The sequence below is a fragment of the Gossypium arboreum genome, unplaced genomic scaffold, assembly GCF_025698485.1.
Source record: "Gossypium arboreum isolate Shixiya-1 unplaced genomic scaffold, ASM2569848v2 Contig00323, whole genome shotgun sequence".
Taxonomy (NCBI): Eukaryota; Viridiplantae; Streptophyta; class Magnoliopsida; order Malvales; family Malvaceae; genus Gossypium; species Gossypium arboreum.
Window position 1 is genome coordinate 12,505 of NW_026440439.1, and position 21,679 is coordinate 34,183.

General features: G+C 35.2%; 1 pseudogene; it reads left to right on the plus strand.

Annotated features, from left to right (window-relative positions):
• The first annotated feature begins 1,530 nt into the window (after nucleotides 1-1,530).
• Nucleotides 1,531-20,067, plus strand: LOC108487733 (heparanase-like protein 2; annotated as a pseudogene).
• Nucleotides 20,068-21,679: the final 1,612 nt, after the last annotated feature.

Below are 21,679 nucleotides of genomic sequence, written 5' to 3' on the forward strand. Positions count from 1 at the left end.
TGAAATTGATAGAAATTTGCTCAGCATAGCTCAGTTGCTTGAGAAAGGTTATACTATTGTATTCAAGGACAATGAATTCCAAACCAATGATCTAAAAGGATCCATGCTTATGACAGTAGCCATGACAGACAAGAGTTTTGTTGTAGACTGGAACAAAGGCCTAGATAGTGCCTATGCTGCTTCTTCAGATGAGTCCAAGCTTTGGCATCAAAGGCTTGGTCATGCCAACTACAGATCCATGGACCAGCTAAGCAAGAAAGATCTGTTGAAAACTTCATCCACTCAGTTAAGAAGGAGGATGTTTGTGAGACATGTCAACTTGGAAAGCAAGCCAGGAAACCATTTCCCTCAAACAAGGCCTGAAGAGCCTTTAAGAAGCTTCAGCTTATGCACACTGATGTGTGTGGCCCCATGAAGATTGAATCATTAAATGGAAGCAAGTATTTCATCTTATTTATTGATGATCACGCCAGATTTTTCTGGATTTTCTTCTTGAAGTAGAAATCAGAAGTGGCCTCTGTGTTTTTAAAGTTCAAGACAACTGTTGAGATAGAAACTGGTTGCAAGCTTAAAACCCTAAGGTCTGACAATGGAACTGAGTACACCTCAGCTCAATTTCAAGCATTTTGTGAAGATGCAGGCATCAAGCATCAGCTTACCAACATCTATACACCGCAACAGAATGGTGTTAGTGAAAGAAAGAATAGAAGTTTAATGGATATGGCCAGGTGCTTACTGTTTGAGAAAAATTTGCCTAAAAATTTGTGGGCAGAGGCAATCAATACAGCAGTGTACATTCAGAACAGGCTTCCTACAAAGGTATTGACTTGCAAAACACCATTTGACGTCTGGTTCGGGTTCAAGCCTTCATTGGCTCACCTGAGAGTCTTTGGTTGCTTGTGTTATGCTTAAGTACCTGTTGTTAAAAGAAGCAAGCTGGATAAGAAAGCTCAAGCAAGCATTCTGGTAGGCTATAGTCCAGTAAAAAAGGGCTACATGATTCTTGATTCTTCAACAAACAAAGTGACAGTGAGCAGAGATGTAGTGTTCAATGAAAAAACATGCTGGAATTAGGACAAAAATGAGCCAGAGGCAGTTTTTGAAGATCTTGTGGCTGATCAGATTGAAGCTGATCAAAATGGTCCTGAAATGGACATAAATGATGAACCAGTTAGGGGAACAAGGACATTGGCTGAGATCTATGAAAGAGCTCAAGTAGCTCAAATAGAACCAAGTTATTTTGAGGATGCTGAAGCTCATGCAGGCTGGAAACAGACAATGGCTGATGAGATAGCCATGATTGAAAAGAATCAGACATGGGAATTAGTTAAAAAACCAGCCAACAGGAAGGTCATTGGGGTAAAATGGGTCTATCGAGCCAAACATAATACTGATGAGAGCTTGAACAAGCTTAAAGCAAAGCTAGTTGTGAATGGGTTTAGCTAGAAGTATGGTTTGGACTACCTAGAGACATTTGCACCAGTGGCCAGGCTAGACACCATCAGGCTACTGGTTGCCTTAGCAGCTTAGATGGAGTGGAAAATCCACCAGCTCGATGTAAAGTCAGCATTTCTCAATGGTTTTCTTGAGGAAGAAATTTATGTAGAGCAACCTCAAGGCTTCAAAGTGCCAGACAAGGAAGACATGGTTTACAAGCTAAAGAAAGCATTGTATGGCTTGAAACAGGCACCAAAGGCCTGGTATAGCAGAATCAACAACTATCTACTCAGTTTGGGATTTCAAAGAAGCCTTAATGAACCAGCATTGTATGTTAAGAAGGGAGGAGTTGTAACACAGCTCATTGTGTCTCTGTATGTTGATGATCTTTTGGTCATAGGAGGAGATCAAGCAATGTTGGCCGATTTTAAAGCTAAGATGGAGCTGGTGTTTGAAATGTCTGATCTTGGAGGGATGACCTACTTTCTTGGTATGGAAGTGTCACAAATTGAAAATGGAATATTCTTAAGTCAGAAAACCTTTGCCTCTAAAATTTTGACCAAATTTACCATGCAAAATAGCAAAGCAACAAGCACTCCTGTTGTTATGGGAGAAAAACTATCGAGGCAAGTCATTTCTGAGTAAGTTGATGAATCTGTTTATAGGAGTCTAATTGGTTGTTTATTATACCTCATTGCCACAAGGCCAGACATTATGTTTGGTGTAAGCTTACTCTCGAGGTTCATGCATTGTTGCAATCAGAAGCATTTTCAAGCAGCAAAAAAGGTTCTCAGGTACATCAAAGGTACCCTGAGCTATGAAATGTTGTATAGCAAGGTTGAAAGTCTTAGACTGGTTAGCTATACTGACAGTGACTGGGCTGGCTCGATGGATAACATGAAGAGCACCTTAGGGTCTGTTTTCACCCTTGGCTCAGCCATATTTTGCTGGAGTTCGAATAAATAAAATGTGGTTGCTCAGTCAACTATTAAGGCAGAGTATGTAGCAGCAGCAGGAGCTGTTAACCAAGCTGTGTGGCTAAGAAAAGTCTTGACTGATTTAAACTTGCATCAAGAGGGAGCAACAGAGATAATGTGTGACAACAAATCTTCTGTTGCAATTGCAAAGAATCTGATTTTTCATGGAAGAACAAAGCACTTCAATATCAAGCTTCATGTTGTTAGAGAAATGGAACTAGCTAGAGAAGTGAAACTGGTTCATTGCAGTTCTAAAGAGCAACTTGCTGACATCCTAACTAAACCTCTTAATGTATCAAATTTTATTGAATTGAGAGAGCAAATGGGAGTTTGCAACATAGAGACCAAGGAGGAGTGTTGAAGCTGGTCACTATGCAGCAAAAGCAATCAAGAAGCAACACAAGCTGTCGAGCCATGCATGCAGCAGCTGAAATTCAATGTTGCTATCAAATTTCAACTTATTTTGTTACTCTAAGTCACCTTTTGTAATCTAGTTGAATTAGAACTAAGTTCATGATGTATTTTTGTTGACATTTGAGTGATAGAACGACTTTACCAAGTCTTAAGCATAGTCTTTCATTTTCAAGTAATTAGTGAAGTTAGGTAGTGTTTAGGTGATGTTTTCCTTACTTCCATCGGAAAAAATGTTTGATATTTGTATTGGTATTATGCCATTGTTCATTTTTAATGAATTTTTATCAAGTTTATTCATTCAATATACTCTCTCAAGTTCTTGCTTCATTTTCTTCCTTTTAATCTAATATTTTCTGCTAGTTTGTTGGCCAAGTCTCGAGCCTTGTTGTTCAAATTTGTTTTTTTTATAACACCAACACCATCCATTCCGGTCTTTGTAGTTTTCTAATTTGTTGCTGGGCCATGCATGGTTAGGAAAATTTGGTATAGTAATCATTATTTGTTTTGTAAGTGTTTTCTATTCGATTCTTAGGTGTGTTGTTTTAGTTTCACTCGAGAGGTTTTGGTTGTTGGATGATGGAAGAGTTGGTGGTTAATTGTTGTTTCTTGTGATTTTTTATTAGGTGAAGACTGTCTAACGAACACTCCACTGGCGAACTGAGTTCCTTAGGAATTGCTTCTTTTCTAGATAAGTGGCCAAATACACTAGCTTGGGCTGGTCGTATAATTTTGGCAAGGATCGAATGATTATTGTATTGTGGTTGAAATCTTTAGTTGAGTAAGGGTTGAATATCTAGTACAGTTTAATTATGGATGTCGTGTGTGCGGAACTTGGAGTGATGTTGTTTTGTTAACATCCTAGGAACAATTAGGTGTGTGGCACTAACTCAGAAATTCGTAAAATGATGAAAAACCGAAATCATCGGCGCCACATAGGCGTGTGTATGGGTGTATGGGCCACACAGGGATGTGGACCCATGTTGAGCTGTTTAGTTAGGGTTGTATCTTGGGTCATTGGTTCGAGGTTAGTGATACTGTTAAATCTGTTAAATGGTTACGTTTGTAGACCGATAGATACTATTGAATATATTATTATTGTATGCATATTTTCTAAAAGCATGCTAAGTTGTGTAAACTATATATCTAATCTGTAAACCTGTATTCACCATTAACATGTCTCTGATCTGCTACATGCATAATTGAGCATGATTAATCTGAGTATATCTGTATATGAGCTATGATGTTGCATGTGCGTTGGGGTGGGCTATGAATATGGTGTAGAGGAAGTTTTGACAGATTATGTTCTGTAAATATGGCAATTTAACCGCAAAATCTGTTTATCTATTCTGGCGATTTTTCGCATTATATTTGGCAGCTCAACTACATACTTTTATAGTGTTTGTTGTATAGGTCGGATGTGTACATAATCACCCTAATTACTGTGTTGGGTGAAATGGAGATGGTGTGTAGCGGTTAGAGGTAGGATTATTTTGTATGACATTACATAATCAAACATGCTCTGTAACTGAAATTTTGCTCTGATATGCTATCTATGTGTTATGTGAATATCTGATTTGTTTTTGGGCCAAGTCGCACACCGGGCTTCTAACTTATCCAATTATTTTATCATTTCAGGTAATCCGTAGACTTAGGATTGAGTTGTGTATGAGAGTTGGATTTTTCATTCACATATAAGACGGTCTATTTTGAACTTACAATTAAACTTTATGGACTTTTTATTTGGGAATGTTTATCGGTTTTTGGACATTATTAACATTATGGATTTTTAAATGGTTTTATTGATTTTATTAAACTGAAACTATATACAATATGATTTTTCGTAAACTAAATTTGAATAACCGCTTTTAATTAAACGGGTTAAGAATGTTTCTGCTGCAAATGTTTAATCAAGAAATCGAGTTTTTATTAAAGAAATAAATAAAGTTGATAGTATGATTATTTTAATAGACTTGAAGATATATTCAAACATTTTGGAAGACACACACTTAACAACTGTCAAGTTTTCGCAAAAAAATTTTCTAATACAAGAATAAGATATGTTTAGAAGCAAAAACGTGACCTTCAAGATCTGATCATAATGTCTAGGCCAGGTTTGGGGTGTTACAAAAAATCTCATTTCATCTTTGTCTGTAAAATTTTTATTAAAGATCTTGTAGGGTTGAAATTCTTCCTAGCTGTTAAAGTGATTCATACTCCTGATGCATATGGCTTATTACTATCTCAATCCAAATTTGTTCATGCTATTCTTCTTGAGACAAATATGCATAAGAGCAAAGGTGTTCAAACCCCTGGGTGTTCTTTAAAAGTTTTGGTCTCAAACGATGGAACTAGGTCCCCTCATGCTATAGAGTTTAGAAGAGTGCTTGGAAAACTACAATATTTGACATTCACGAGGCTAGATATTTGTTACTCTATTAATAAATTATCACAATTCATGCATAATCCATCTGAATTACACTGGAGAGAAATCAAACCAACGTTACATTATATGCAACAAACAAATAATCTTGGTACTGAAATATCTAATTGTTATGACTTAATCTCTACATGTATAGTGATGCTGATTGGGCTGGTGATTTGTACCAACGAGGAAATAGGGCAATAAGATAGGGTGTATGAGGTGAGGTTACTGGTTCAGTTTTAGTTGCCCTTCTCTTGTATAGTTATTATCTTGTTGTTTTCATTTCTATGATTTCTTAATTTAAAATGTATATGCAAAATATTTTATACTTTACATAATTAAAAATTGCATTTCTCTTTTATCAACACAAAAAAATTAACTATAACTAACATATAAGAATTAAAATGCCCCGGGCTCGTGGATATGGTGAAAATTAAGATGAAATTTATCTTAAATTTATTAACAATTATTATTACAATTCACTCGAGTTTGAGCTCAATTAACATCGTTATTGTTGATTAAGAATTAGGGTTATTCCTAATTTAGAGAAAAAAAAAGTTTGTGTTAGAAAAACACATTAGTTTGCTGTGAGTATTGACTGGCTGTGCAATATCGTCTTCAATCACAAAATTGTTCAAACAGTAAAACAAAAATAGAAATAGTGAAAGTAAAGAGAAATTTTTGTTTGTTAACGTAGTCTAAAAATAATCCTACTATGTTAGAATTAAGTGACCCAAATTCTTATTTAAATAAAATACGATGGAAAATAAAATAAAAGTAAAATCCATATAGAACTAGACTTCTTTTATTTTATTTTAGAATAAGGTCTTTTAAACCTTATTAAACTCCATCTATTTTATATTGATTAGGATAAGGTGTTTCAATCCTACTAGAATATGGCTTTACAAGCCTATAAATAGACATAGTCTATTCCTCTTGTATTGATTCAAATTTTTCGACATAGTGAATTTTCTTCTCCTCTGCCCGTGGTTTTTTCCTGAAAGGGTTTCCACGTAAAATTTGTGTGTTCTTTATTTTATTTTATTTTTACAAATTGGTATCAGAGTTTTCGGGTTGTTCATCTCAATTACAGTAATGACGTCTTTGAAGTATGAAATTTCGCTGTTGGATCGCAACACCAGATTTGTATTGTGGTAGATTAAGATGCAAGCAGTTCTTGCGCAGATGGATCTGGAGGATGCCCTGCTAGGGATAGATAAGATGCCTTCGACATTAACAGATGAAAAGAAGAAACGTAAGGATCGAAAGGCGTTAACACAATTACATCTGCATTTGTCAAACAAAATTTTGCAGAATGTGATGAAAGAGAAGACTGTCGCTGCATTGTGGAAGAGGCTAGAACAAATATGTATGTCGAAAACTCTAATAAGCAAGTTGCATATGAAGCAGCGTCTTTATGCTTATCGTTTGGAGGAAGGTGCGTCTGTACATGAACACTTAACAGTGTTTAAATAAATTCTCTCAAACTTGGAGGCCATGGAGGTTCAGTATGATAAGGAAGATCTAGGGTTGATTCTACTTTGTTCGTTGCCCCCGTCTTATTCAACCTTTAGAGACATGATTTTATATAGCCGTGAGTCTCTCACAGTTTATGAGGTTTATGATTCTTTAACCTCGTATGATAAGATGAAACATCTTGTGGTTAAACCCGACTCTCAGGGAGAGGGTCTCATTATTCGTGGGAGACAAGATTGGAATGCTGATGATGATCGTGGTAGGACATAGGAACGGAATCCTCGTGGTAAATCTAAGGGTAGATCGAAGTCTTCAAATAGAGGTAAAACTTGTAACTTCTGCAAGAAAAAAGGGAAAATTAAATCTGAGTGCTATAAGCTACAAAATAAGATTAAAAGGGAGGCTGCGAATCAAAAGGGAAAACAACCAGAAAATTCCGGTGAAGCTGATGTTGTGGAAGACTACAGCGATGGTGAACTTCTAGTCGCTTCTGTTAATGATTCTAAAGTAAGTGAGGAGTGGATATTTGATTCAGGCTACACCTTCCACATGAGTCCCAATCGGGATTGGTTTACAACTTACGAAACAGTGTCTGAAGGTGTTATTTTAATGGGAAATAATACTTCGTGTAAAATCGCAGGTGTTGGAACAGTTAAAGTTAAGATGTTTGATGGAGTTGTCAGAACACTTAGTGAGGTACGACATGTTCCAGAATTGAAGAGAAATTTAATTTCATTGGGTACTTTTGATTCAAAAGGTGCAGATACAGTTGAAAGTGAGGTTTTAAAGATTTCCAAAGGTTCCTTGTTGTGATGAAAGGGCAAAGAAAGGCGCCAAGTTATATGTTTTGCGAGGTTCTACTATTCTTGGCGATGTAGTTGTCACTTCATCTTTCTTGTCAGATGATGATATTACTAAACTTTGGCATATGCGCCTAGGGCATATGAGTGAGAATGGCATGGTAGAATTGAGCAAAGAGGACTTCTTGATGGGCAAGGAATTTGCAAACTAAATTTCTGTGAGCACCTTTGTATTTTTGGGAAGCAAAGAGAGTTCGATTCACTAGAGGAATCCATAACACGAAGGGATATTGGAGTATATTCATTACGATCTGTGGGGCCATTTAGAGTGCCTTGAGAGGTGGAGCTAATTATATGCTAACCTTTATTGATGATTTTTCCAAGAAAAGTTTGGGCGTTCTTCCTGAAGCGAAAAACGCTGTGTTTTCTGCATTTAAGTCTTGGAAAATTATGATTGAAAAACAGACGAGAAAACAAATAAAATACCTCCGCACAGACAATGGCTTAGAATTCTGTTCTGATAAGTTTAATAGATTGTGTAAGTTAGAAGGGATCGTGAGACACTTGACAGTTCATCATACTCCACAGCAAAATGGCATTGCAGAACGAATGAATAAAACGATCATGGAGAAGGTTCGATGTATGTTGTCAAATGCCAACTTACCGAAGTCGTTTTGGGTAGAAGCAGCCTCTACTGTATATTTTTTGATCAACCGATCCGCATCCATTGCCATTGAGAAAAAGACTCCACAAGAGGTATGGTCTGGTAATCTTGCTAACTATTCTGATTTAAAGATCTTTGGATGTCCTACGTATGCTCATGTTGATAATGGAAAATTGGAACCGAGATCTATTAAATGTGTTTTTCTTAGTTATAAAGCTGGTGTAAGAGGGTATAAGTTATGGTGTCTTGAAAATAGAAAAGTTGTGATTAGCAGAGATGTTGTTTTTGATGAAAGCGCTATGCTACCTAACTTATCTCTTAAAGACTCTTCCAATAAAGAAAATCAAAAGCGGTGGAGCATCAGTTAATCTGAGTCGACTCCTCAAGCTAGTACAAAATTGAGAATAGAGTTACTTCTTCACCGCAATACTCTATCGCCAAAAGCAAATTAGAAGAGAAATTAAACCTCCAAAGAAGTATGACGAGGTGATCTAGTTGCTTATGCCTTAAATGTGGTGAAGATATAGATGCGAATCAAGAGCCATCTAATTATTCTGAGGTGGTTAGCTGTGAAGACTCAGAAAAGTGGATGTTTGCTATGCAAGAGGAGATGGAATCACTCCACAAAAACAGAACATGGGATCTTGTGAAACTCTAAAGGTAAAAGTGTTGTTCGTTGTAAATGGGTGTTTAAAAAGAAAGAAGGGACTCCAAGAGTTGAAGAACCCGGATATAAAACAAGACTTGTTGCAAAGGGTTACTGATCAAATTCGGGAGTGGACTTCACAGATGTGTTCTCCCCAGTTGTTAAGCATAGTTCGATTCGAGCTTTGCTTGGTATTGTGGCCATGCATGATTTGGAGCTTGAGTAGTTAGATGTAAAAACTGCATTTTTACATGGAGAACTTGAGGAGGATATTTACATGCAACAACCAGAAGGTTTTACAGTTTTAGAAAAAGAAGACTATGTTTGCTTGCTAAAAAAGTCCCTTTATGGTTTGAAACAATCACCAAGACAGTGGTACAAGAGGTTTGATTCATTTATGACTTCTCATGATTTCAAAAGAAGTATTTTAGATAGTTGTGTTTACTTTAAGAAAAACAGTGATGGTTCTTTTGTGTATCTACTTCTTTATGTTGATGACATGTTGATAGCAGCAAAAGATAAAGGAGAGATAAGAAAGGTCAAAGCCCAACTAAGTGAAGAATTTGAGATGAAAGATTTAGGACCAGAAAAGAAGATACTTGGTATGGAGATTCTCAGAGATAGAAAAGCAAGTAAATTATACCTAAGTCAGAAGGGGTACATTGAGAAAGTTCTTTGCAGGTTCAATGTGCAGAGTGCTAAGCCTGTTAGTACTCCTTTAGCAGCCCATTTCAGACTTTCATCGACTTTATCTCCACAATCAGATGATGAGATTGAGTACATGTCACATGTTTCATACTCTAGTGTAGTGGGATCTTTCATGTATGCTATGGTTTGTTCATGTCCAAATTTATCATATGCAGTCAGTGTAGTTAGCAGATACATGGCAAATCCCGGTAAAGAACATTGGAAAGCAGTTCAGTGGATTTTAAGATACTTACGAGGCACTACTGATGTTTGCTTACAGTTTGGAAGAACTAAAGATGGAGTCATAGGGTATGTTGATGCTGATTTTGCTGGAGACCTTGATAAAAGAAGATTTCTCACAAGTTACGTCTTTACAATCGGAGGTTGTGCAATTAGTTGGAAAGCCACTTTGCAAACTACAGTCGCTTTGTCTACCACTGAAGCTGAGTACATGGCGATTATTGAGGCTTGTAAAGAAGCTATTTGGTTGAAGGACTATTTAGTGAGCTCAATGAAGACCTTCAAATCGATCAGATATTTTGTGACGATCGAGTGCCTTCTTTCTTACAAAAGATCAAATGTTTCATGAGAAAACAAAACACATTGATGTTCGGTATCATTTTGTTCGTGATATTATTGCTCGTGGTGATATTGTTGTGAGCAAAATTAGTACTCATGAAAATCCTGCAGATATGATGACTAAGTCACTTCCTATAACCAAGTTTGAGCATTGCTTAGACTTGGTTGGTGTTCATTGTTGAAGTTAAACCCTTAAGGGTTTTATGGAAGAGGTGGAGAACTTGTTTATTGAAAGTTTGCGATGAAGAACTTGTTCATTGAGAATTTGTGTCAAGGTGGAGATTGTTAGAATTAGGTGACCCAAATTCTTCTTTAAATAAAATATGATGGAAAATAAAATAAAAGTAAAATCCATATAGAACTAGACTTCTTTTATTTTATTTTAGAATAAGGTTTTTTAAACCTTATTAAACTCCATCTATTTTATATTGATTAGGATAAGGTGTTTAAATCCTACTAGAATATGGCTTTACAAGCCTATAAATAGACATAGTCTATTCCTCTTGTATTGATTCAAATTTTTCGATATAGTGAATTTTCTTCTCCTCTGCCTATGATTTTTTCCCGAAAGGGTTTCCACGTAAAATTTGTGTGTTCTTTATTTTATTTTATTTTATTTTTACATACTATGCGGAGTCTCGCTAAGTGAATGGTCTCTTATTCCTCAATTAATTCAATCACCCACTGGTGAAAGTTCAAATTACACTTCTACAAGATGTATTTGCAGCCCCAATAACTAATCCGAACTAGTTACAACCAATCACCCAAATCTCACTTACACAAGTTCAATTCACTCTCAAATAATGCCTAAAATTGACTGTAAAACCAGGCAACGAGAATACTTTGACAAAGTAACAATTCACAACTCTCTACCCAACAAAAACGAGCACTTTAACTCTGCAGTCTACTTTCTATTCATAGGCTTCCTAGGCAACAGCGATAAGCACCAATAATTGAGATAAAACTGCATTTTATCAGAAAAGATCACTTTGAAAATAGCCACCCATCACGTACTGGAAAGGAGAAAAATTACCACCTTCAACTTATGTGTAATATCACATTTTTATGTAATATTAAATTTATTAACGTAAAAGATAAAAACACTTAAATAATAATTATATAATATTATTAAATATTTATTTACTTGCCATTAATTCTTTAAATTTCAGGACAAAATGTAGTAAATTAATAATAATCAACATTATCGAACGAAGTTGTAGAGTATGAGAGTGATCTTTAATTCATGTAAATAATAGTTGTAATGGGGATGAATTGAAGCATTAAATTTGTTTCCTCCAACATATTCAGAGTTGGAATTATGTTAATTCTTGTGGATGTTTCTTTTGTTATTCCAATAGGGTCGGAAGCATGTAAATTATTGTACTAAAAATCACACAAAGTTCAATTCCGGGAAAGAGGTGGATCACAAGGATCTCTTAAATACCAAGTCTTTCCTTAGTCGAATATCCCTTCTATAGTAATTTAATAGCACAATTAAATACTACTATTATACCCTCAAATATTGTTAGAAAAATAGGACAAGAAAGAACACAAGAGTTTTAACGAGGTTCGGTAAATTATACCTACGTCCTCGGGCACTAACACCAGATGATAACTTTACTATCTCCAAAATATTACAAACAAATAGAATTCCTTAAGAATTCTCAAATGGAAGAAGAGAGAAAACTAAGAGAGAATGATTGGTTGGGATAGTTGAAATGAAAAATGAGAAGGTCTATTTATAGTTGAAGTTCAGGGACTAACTTGCAAATGGCCTAAAAAATTAGGGACCAAAATTACAATTATCCCATTCAAGTTTTCAACATTCGGTGCAACTTGCTTCACCTTTTTAACAAGTTGCTTCCTACCTTTGTTGACTTTTCAAAAATCTCCACCTTGAAGATTTGATTAGGATAATCACATCTTCACACACTTCCTTCAACTCCCCAAATTCGATAAAGCTATCTTTTGTAGTACCTACAAATGCGCTCTCGAGCGCCATACACCTGAAGGTGCTCAAATTCTCAGGATGTTAATCAAGTTCAAACAATGATTAAACTTGATTGTTGTTACCACCTTGGTCATCATATCTGCGGGATTATCTGCTGTCGGAATATTCTGAAGTAGAATTTTTCCTTTTTCAAAGACTTCCTTCATAAAGTGATATCTTACGTCGATATGCTTGGTTCTTGAATGATAGACTTGATTTTTCGCTAAATGAATAGCGCTCTGACTGTCACAATATAGACTAATGTGACTTTGAACAACTCCCAAGTCTTTCAACAATCCATTAAGCCAAATAGCCTCCTTAATGACTTAGAAGCGCCATATATTACGCCTCTGTAGTAGACATGACATCAGAGACTATAAGGTAGACTTCCAACTCACTGGGGCTTTAGCAAGAGTAAACAGATACCCCGTAGTTGAACGATGTTTATCTAAATCACTAGCAAAGTTGGAATTAACATATCCAACTACAAACTGACCAAGTGCTTCATCCTGTTCAAAAATTAAACCAACATCTACGATTTTTCGAAGATACCGTAGAATCCATTTCACAGCTTGCCAATGTCCTTTTCTAGGATCATGCATATACTTGCTCACAACTCCAACAGCTTGTGAAATGTCAGGCCACGTACATACCATCGCATACATCAAACTCCCAACTGCATTAGCATATGGGACTTTTGCCATATATTCTCTTTCTTCTTCAGTTTTTAGAGATAATTGAGCACTAAGTTTCAAATGAGAAGCAAGTGGGGTACTTACATGTTTTGTGTTTTCATTTACACTAAAACATTGTAATACCTTTTTCAGATATTGCTTCTAATTCAAACAAAGCTTGCCTCTCTGTCTATCTCTACTTATCTCCATACCGAGAATCTTCTTGGCCTTACCTAGATCTTTCATCTCGAACTCTTGATTCAACTGAGCCTTGACTTATCTATCTCTTTTGGCTCTTGAGCGATTAACATATCATCAACATACAAGAGTAGATAAATGAAAGATCCGTCATCAGACTTCTACAAATACACACAATTGTCATATTTGCTTCTTGTGTATACGCCTTCTCATAAAGCTATCAAATCGCTTGTACCAATGCCTCGGGATTGCTTCAATCCATATAGCGATTTGTTCAACTTACAAACCCAATTTCTACCACCAGCATATGTGTATCCTTGGGTGAGTCATATAGATCTCTCTTCTAACTCACCATGCAAGAAAGCCTTCTTAACATCAAGTTAAGCTAGCTCCAAATTCAAGCTGTGCTACCAAGGCCAACAAAATTCGATGGAGGAATGCTTCTACAGGGAAAATACATCATTGTAGTCAATTCCTCCTTCGAGCATAGCCTTTAGCTACCAATCTTGCCTTGTAGCGAACATGTTTCTTGCTAGGAGATCTATCTTTCTTTGCGAATACCCACTTGCATCCGATTGCCCTTTTACCTTTCGGTAATTGCGCCAATTCCCAAGTATTATTCTTCCAGAGAGACTGCATTTCTTCATCTATGGCGCTTTTCCATTTGTCACTTTCTAAGCTTTGGATTGCTTTTTGATAAGTGACAGGAATATCATCATCAACAACGGGAAGGGCGTAGGCCACCATATCAATAAATCGAGCAGGTCTACGAATTTCTCTCCGTGGCCTTGCAACTGCAACTGGTTCTGGTGTACTTAACGGTTCTTGGGTCAGAACCTCTTCAACCTCTAATTCCTCTATTGTGGCTGGAGAATTAGACTTATTAACTGGGAAAATCCCCATCTGCTCAAACTCTACCTGTTTTGGAGTACACTCTACCTGCTGTGGAGTATCGCTTGTCTGAATATCTTCATCTGCCACCTTTTTCAATGTGGTAGATTCATCAAATGTAACATCTCTACTACAGATCATTTTCTTTGTGTCTAAGTACCAAAGACGAAATCCCTTCACTCCAGAAGTGATTCCCATAAAGAGAGCTTTCTTTGCCCTCAGATCTAACTTTGACTCCTTCACATGGTAATATGCAGTGGATCCAAACACATGTAAGGAATCATAATCATGGCAGGTTTTCAGACCATACCTCCATGGGAGTTTTTCTTTCTAATGCAGATGATGGCAAACGATTAACAAGATGGCCAGCGTATGTCACAGCCTCAGCCCAAAATTGCTTGCCCAACTCAGCATTGGACAACATACATCGAACTTTCTCCAGCAATGTTCGATTCATACGCTCTGCCACTCTATTCTGTTGTGGTGTATCCCTAACTGTGAAGTGTCGAACAATACCATACTCTTGGCACACATCGAAGAATGGATCACTTCTATATTCCCCTCCATTATTCGTCCTAAGCCACTTGATTTTCTTGCCAGTCTGGTTTTCGATCATAGTTTTCCATTTAAGAAAAACTCTAAGCACTTCATCCTTAGTTCTCATGGTATACACCCAAACTCTTCTGGAAAAGTCATCAACAAAAGTAACAAAGTAGTGTTTTCCTCCCAACGAAGGTGTTTTGGAAGGCCCCCACACATCTGAGTGAACATATTCTAAAATACCTTTTGTCTTATGGATAGCAGTACTGAATTTCACTCTCTTTTGCTTTCCCAGAACACAATGCTCGCAAAATTTTAATTTGCAAGCCTTTGCACCTTTCAACAATCCTTGCTTTGCCAGAATTTGTAAGGATTTTTCACTGGCATGTCCCAACTTCATATGCCACAACTGCATTGAGTCCAATTCTTTGTTATCGGAAGCTGCAGCGACTGCTCCAATAACTGTACCACCTTGGTAGTAATACAAGTTATTTTTCTTGATGCCCTTCAATATCACAAGTGCGCCAGATATCACTTTCAAAACCCCATCTCTCATAGTAACAACTGAACCATTGTATTCTAAGGCTCCCAATGAGATGAGATTTTTCTTCAAACTGGGCACGTACCGAACATCAGTCAGAACTCTTCTTGATCCATCTTGATTCTTTAATTGGATTGAACCTATCCCAACAGTTTTACAGGCATTGTCATTGCCCATATAAATAACTCCTCCATTTAGTTCTACTAAATCAGAGAACCACTCCCGGTTAGGGGACATATGATAGGTACAACCCGAATCCAATATCCATTCATCTGAATGGAGCACGATGATGATGCAACGGTGATAGTTTAGAGTCTTTGGTATCATGCTTTAACACAAGCATCTACAACGACTTTTCCCTTATTCTTCAGCTTTGGACAATTTTTCTTCCAGTGTCCTTTCTCATGACAAAAGGCACATTCATCTTTCCCAAGTCTGGACTTTGACTTTGATCTCCCATTCTGAGTTTTCTTCCGAGTGTACAAACGACCTCAGACTACTAAAGCTTCTGTATCTCTGATTGAGTTTTTCTGTTTGTCCTTCTTTCTCTGTTCATAACTGTATAAGGCCACACAGACTTCGCTCAGAGATATATCACTCCTGCCATGAAGTAGAGTAGTTTCTAGAAACTCAAACTCCTCAGGAAGTGACCCCAACAGCATCAAAGCCAAATCTTCATCTTTGAATGTCTCATCCGTATTTAGCAAATCAGTGACTAACTGATTAAATTTAGTGATGTGATTATTCATTGTGGTACTTGGGACGTAAGTGAAGCGAAACAGTCTTTTCTTCAAGTGGAGCTTATTTTGACTATTTTTCTTCAAAAAAATTTCTTCAAGTGCCACCCACAACTTATTTGTAGAAGTCTCCTTTGAAAAAGCATACCTCTGCTCTCAAGAAAGGCATGATCGAATTGTGCCACATGCCAACCGATTGATCGCCTTCCAATCTTTCTCCTGTACATCATCTGGTTTCTCTTCATCAATGGCAATGTCTAGACCCTGCTGAAAAAGGGCATCTAGAACCTCACTTTGCCACATACCAAAATGGCCCTTGCCATCAAAGATCTCCACGGCCAATCTTGCATTTGCAATTGTCGATCTTGTCCATATGGACGATGTTGAAGCTCCTACACCGACCGTTTTCTCCATAATCTTTCAATATACCTAAGGAAATCTTTTCTGATGTGGAAGATCAGTTTAAACTGTAACCACAGAGCATACTACGATTAACCTTGGCTCTTGATACCACTTGTTGTTCCAATAGAATTGAAGCGTGTAAATTATTGTACTAAAAATCACACAAAGTTCAATTCCGGGAAGAGGTGGATCACAAGGATCTCTTAAATACCAAGTCTTTCCTTAGTCGAATATCCTTCTATAGTAATTTAATAGCACAATTAAATATTATTATTATACCCTCAAATATTGAAAGAAAAATAGGACAAGAAAGAACACAAGAGTTTTAACGAGGTTCGGTAAATTATACCTACGTCCTCGGGCACTAACACCAAATGATAACTTTACTATCTCCAAAATATTACAAACAAATAGAATTCCTTAAGAATTCTCAAATGGAAGAAGAGAGAAAACTAAGAGAGAAAGATTGGTTGGGATAGTTGAAATGAAAAATGAGAAGGTCTATTTATAGTTGAAGTTCGGGGACTAACTTACAAATGGCCTAAAAAATTAGGGACCAAAATTGCAATTATCCATTAACTTTTCAACATCCGGTGCAACTTGCTTCACCTTTTTAACAAGTTGCTTCCTGCCTTTGTTGACTTTTCAACATCTTTCACAATAATTATGATGATAATGACAATGGGAAAATACCAATTTAATTTTACTGTTACTGCATTCAAAAAGATGTTACAGCATAGATCGAAATTATAATTTTTCTCATTTTCAGCTATTAAATAAGAGTTAAGTATTTTAAAAGTCTCATTTATTGAGGTCTGATTATGAGTTATTAAAGGGTAAAATGATGAATAAAAATTTGCAATTTTAGGGTTGCTTCTAAAGGACCCAATAAATTCTTAATTAGAATTAGAGGATATTTTTTAATTGATCGTTTTATCACATCGTGATATTTTACATTGTTGAAAGGACCCATTTGGAAACAATAAGATGATGACAAAATTATCAAAGATTGAGATTCCTTATTTCTGTCCAAGAGCGTATAAATAGTTTCGAGATTTTAGCTAAACGATTGTTAAATCCTTGCATTAGAACCAAACAGATTTTTATTGGTACGATCTCAACTATTATCAGAAATAAATCATTAATTCCATGGATTATTTCTTTTTCTGATATAAAGTCGATTCTTAAAAAAATCTCGAATCAGACCATTAGTCCTTACTTCAACAAATGAAGCATAAGGCTATTCACTATAAGAACTTTTGTTGTCTTGGTCCCAACTCAACACTAAACAAATCCAACTGTTACTGAGCAATTTTTTAATGTAAAATGGACATCCTCATAAGGTAATTTTAATGTGGCAAATTTCCTCTCATTTGCAACGGCACTCGCTACTCTACCTGATTGTCCACTCCGTCCAAGTGTGCTTTCCATATTATGTATAGTTGTGTCTAAGGGCATATCAAGGAAAATTAATTACGCATGTTTCTTATATCAAGGCAAATCATAGTTGGTTTGGATCAACCAGTAGAGCGGACATGAATTTTGACATGCGGGCGTGGATTCGAATCTCATGGTTAATGTTTTTTATTTGACTTATCAATCACCCCTAATCTCTCTGGTACTTTCCCTAATAAATTTTAACTTTTTCTCATCTATAAAATCCAACTAAAACTCTATGATAAAAGAAAAACCCAACTAAAACTCTATCATATTTCAACAATTTTAATTAAAACAAAATACAAACCCAACTAAAAACTTACAGTAATTTGGATTAAAATAATCAAAATACTTTCATCTTAATCAAATTACTGATATTATTTATTACTTTTAGAGAGTTATAATACAAATAAATCTTTTAATTGTTTCAATTTAATCTTAACTCTAACCTATTTGAGTTTAGTTCCAAGTGTATTATTGATCTATAAATAGTCAATAGATTCATTCATATTTTATCATATCAATTTATTCAAGTTTTGTTTTCTTTTTTTTTCAATGACAAATTTCAAAAGTATAATGCTGTGCTTCTATCATGCCTTTTGGTCTCAAAAGCTGAAAAAGTTGAAGTTGTGGTTGAAGGAGCAACTTCCATTGCTCAAACCGATGAAGATTTTATTTGTGTTACCCTTGATTGGTGGCCTACAAATAAGTGTGATTACGATCAATGTCCTTGGGGTCAAGCTGGACTTTTTAATTTGGTAATTTTATTTTATGTTTTGAGTATATATTGGTTAAAGACTATTTATTTACTTGGATGTTTATTAATTTGTATTATATGTTCCATTTGTAGGATTTGAAGAACAAGATTCTTGAAAAGGCTGTAAAAGGTGAGTATTGAAGTTTTTCTAATGAATGTTTTATTTACTAGTTTTTATTTATTTATATGAGCAGCTTCTAATATGCTAATTAACGTTGGTGAATAAATTATTGTTTTAGCATTTCATCCTTTGAGAATTAGAGTTGGAGGTTCGTTGCAAGATCAAGTGGTGTACAACGTTCGAAATAATATTGAGAATTGCAAACCATTCCAAAAACAAGACAAGGGTTTCTTATTCGGTTTCTCCATTGGATGTCTTGACATGAAGAGATGGGATGAACTCAATGATTTTTTCAATCAAACTCGGTATAAATTTATGACATATATATTATTTTTAAATAATAATTACGATATCAGCTATTCATGTTATTTTTATGTTGCAGAGCTAAAGTTACATTTGGTTTAAATGCTCTTATCGGAAGAAAAGAGTCCGAAACTGAAAAGACATATGGCAACACTTAAAAATCTTGTAAAAGAGATGTATCCAAATCCTAAAACTCAACCTAAGATTTTAGGCCCGGGAGATTTCTATGACAAGAAATGGTTCGATACTTTTTTGGGTGCTTCAGGACATGACGTTATTGATGGAGTTACACATCATATTTATAATCTCGGACCCGGTATCTATCTATATATCAATTAAAATATTTTATTATTATTTATTGTTGTTCCATGATTTGTTTAATTTTTTTGATGATTAATGCAGGCAATAACCCAGATGTGGTTCGTCATGTCCAAGATCCATTTTTCTTGACTCAAATTGCTTAGACATTTAAAGATGTTTCAAATGCTATTGACAAATTTGCACCATGGTCTGGTGCATGGGTTAGTGAATCGGGTGGAGCTTATAACTGTGGCGGCCAATTAGTGTCGTATACATTTGCATTCGGCTTTTGGTAAGTTCTTTTCAAATATCTTGTTAGTTTATTATTTTTAAGGCCCTGTAATGATTAACTTATGACTTCAACAGGTACTTGGACCAATTGGGAATGACATCAATTTATAACCACAAAGTTTGTTGTAGACAAGTTTCTACCGGTGGCAATTACGCTCTTCTTAATACTACTACATTCATTCCTAATCCAGATTATTACGGGTATCTTTCATGTATTTTCCACCATATTTGTTGTTAATTTCATTTGTTTTAATTTTATTTGTTAAAATATCTTTTGCAGTGCGCTTTTATGGCATAGAGTTATGGGGAGTAAAGTTCTTTCTGTCACACATAAGGGTTCTCCATATTTGCGTGTATACTCTCATTGTGCCAAAAAGGAGGTAATTTTTATTATTTTGGTTGACTCAATTAATTTTAAATTAATTTTTTATTTATTATATTTTTGTTTGGTTGAAGCGCGGGGTTTCTTTTGTTTTCATCAACTTATCCAAAAACACCTCTTTTGAGATCAATCTTTTCCATGAACTAAATTTAAATGGTGGGAGTCCAAATTTTGAATTTAAAAGACATAAAGAGCGAGAAGAGTATCATTTGACACCAAAAGATGGGAACATCTTAAGCAGTGTCGTATTGTTGAATGGAACACCATTGGAACTTTTAGACTCGTTGGAGATACCTGAGTTGAAGCCGAAGCTTGTGGATGGTTTGAAACCCATTAACATTGTCGCTCATTCAATCGCATTCATAACCATAAGAGATTTCAATGCACCTGCATGTTCTTAGGATTTTATTTCTTTTAGGCGCAAAATTTATTGATTTTTTTTTCATTAGGCCAATTTAGGATTTTTGGTCATTAGGTCAATTTAGGTTATCATATTCAATTTTTTTTATTTGTTTCTTTCTGATTAAAATAAATTATTCTTTTTTATTATTTTACTATTCGTTTCTTTTTCTCTTTTATTTAACATATAATTATGTTTAGGAACAATTTCATTGAAGATTTTAAGCAAAAGTTTGGAATAAAGGTTATGAGTATACATATTAATTTACAGTATTGTATAGTCATTAATATTGTATTACTACAAATTAATCAAAACAAATCAGGAATTACTACAAAAGCCTTCATTAATACAACTTGCTACTTTCGCCTACATCGTCTAGCACGTGGAGAATTGTTTTTGTCTTGTCCTTACCTTGCCTTTTTTACTATTTTTAAAAAAAATTAATAAATAAACAATAAATGAAAACAAACTTTATTATTAAATAAATAAATAAATATTGTTTTTGGCTTATTAAACGAGCCTTATCTGCTTAATTCTTGCAGCTTTTTGTTTGTACCAATATGAGATATGGCAGGATTACATAATTGAAATTTCTTTAGGAAGACCTTTCCGTTGTCGTTGCATCCCAGTTAAAACAAGCATTATGTGTTTGGCACATTCCCATAAAAAAAATTGATGAACTTGAAAGCTGGAAAGTGAAATAAAATTTCGATACTTTGTTGGAATAAAAAATCATTTGATTTGATGCTTTCTACGATATAAAAAGGAGATTAAGGGTTGTAATTGAGCTGAGTTAAAGTTATAAAAAGCTTGACCTCAATTCAAAATTAATGTTCTCAAATGTAGCATAACTTTTAAAATTTGGGTACTTGATTCGAAATCAAAATCAAACTAGCTTGGTTATACTTAATTATACTTGTTTATCTAGTACATAATAAGTTAAATTTCATACTTGGTTTATGAGTTCATGGAAAATGGAGCTTGGAGGACTGGTTACATCCACTTACTGGCATGAATGAACCACAGAGGGTGAGAAACCTAAACTTCTTCCAAAGAGTAAGTATGGCCATAGGTGTTGCTCATGCACTTGAATATCTGCACCATCATAGTGAAGAACCATTCATTCATTGTGACCTCAAGACAAGCAATATTCTACTTGATCAGGAAATGGTTGGTCATATAAGTGACTTCGGCTTATCAAAAATGATTTCTACGGACAGACTTAACTATTCTGCTAATAAATTAAGCTCCCTTGGACTAAGAGGAACTATTGGTTATGCCGCACCAGGTAATTTCAATTAATTAATGTCTATTTTAAATTGTCAAGCTCAAATATTTGTCTATTGATGTCTGATTATGAGTTATTAAAGGGTAAAATGATGAATAAAAATTTGTAATTTTAGAGGCTGTTTCTAAAGGACCTAATAAATTCTTAATTAGAATTAGAGGATATTTTTAATTGATTGTTTTATAATATGGTGATATTTTACATCGTTGAAAGGGTCCATGTGAAATCAATTAGATGATGACAAAATTATCAAGAGATTGGGATTCCTTATTTTTGTCCAAGAGTGTATGAATAGTTTCAAGATTTTGGCTAAATGATTGTTGAA